The sequence below is a fragment of the Penaeus monodon genome, chromosome 21, assembly GCF_015228065.2.
Source record: "Penaeus monodon isolate SGIC_2016 chromosome 21, NSTDA_Pmon_1, whole genome shotgun sequence".
NCBI classification, from domain to species: Eukaryota; Metazoa; Arthropoda; class Malacostraca; order Decapoda; family Penaeidae; genus Penaeus; species Penaeus monodon.
In genome coordinates, this window is record NC_051406.1 from 36,614,341 (window position 1) to 36,614,576 (window position 236).

General features: G+C 33.9%; 1 protein-coding gene across 1 annotated transcript in view; it reads right to left on the reverse strand.

Annotated features, from left to right (window-relative positions):
• The window catches only part of LOC119586440, a gene marked incomplete in the record, with an annotated part of 52,503 nt that overhangs the window by 2,137 nt on the left and 50,130 nt on the right, over positions 1–236 (reverse strand).

Sequence of the window (236 nt, forward strand, 5' to 3'; positions counted from 1 at the left end):
GACACTCAGCTGTTCAGTTACAATGGCACATACCAACATGAAACTCATAATACCTGCTTTGTAAATATGAGCTCTACAAACATCAAATATAAAAAACACACAAGTGCAAGATGAAATTTGATGCCTATTTGCAGCTGGGCAGCAAGACAAGATTACCAAATTATGGGTTATGGGTTAAAATCTAATTCTATGGTTGGTTTTGCTACACATTTAATTTTCGAATGATGAAAAACAAA